Source organism: Haliaeetus leucocephalus, unplaced genomic scaffold (genome assembly GCF_000737465.1).
Source record: "Haliaeetus leucocephalus isolate CR32 unplaced genomic scaffold, Haliaeetus_leucocephalus-4.0 Scaffold228, whole genome shotgun sequence".
Taxonomy (NCBI): domain Eukaryota; kingdom Metazoa; phylum Chordata; class Aves; order Accipitriformes; family Accipitridae; genus Haliaeetus; species Haliaeetus leucocephalus.
In genome coordinates, this window is record NW_010972664.1 from 20,713,071 (window position 1) to 20,713,284 (window position 214).

Sequence of the window (214 nt, forward strand, 5' to 3'; positions counted from 1 at the left end):
CGGCGGGACCCCGCCGCCGTTCTGCCCCGGGGTACCCGGGTAGGGGCAGCGGTGTAGGGCAGCCTCTCTCGGCTCCCGCGCCTGGCGACGGAGGTCGGTCCCCGGCCGGGGAAGGGGGGGAGCTGAGAACCCGGCTGGGCTGCGGTGATGCCGGCTGCGAGGGGCTGGGGTGGGGGGGGAGCCCGCTGCATCCCCGCTGCCCCTGCCCGGCGGT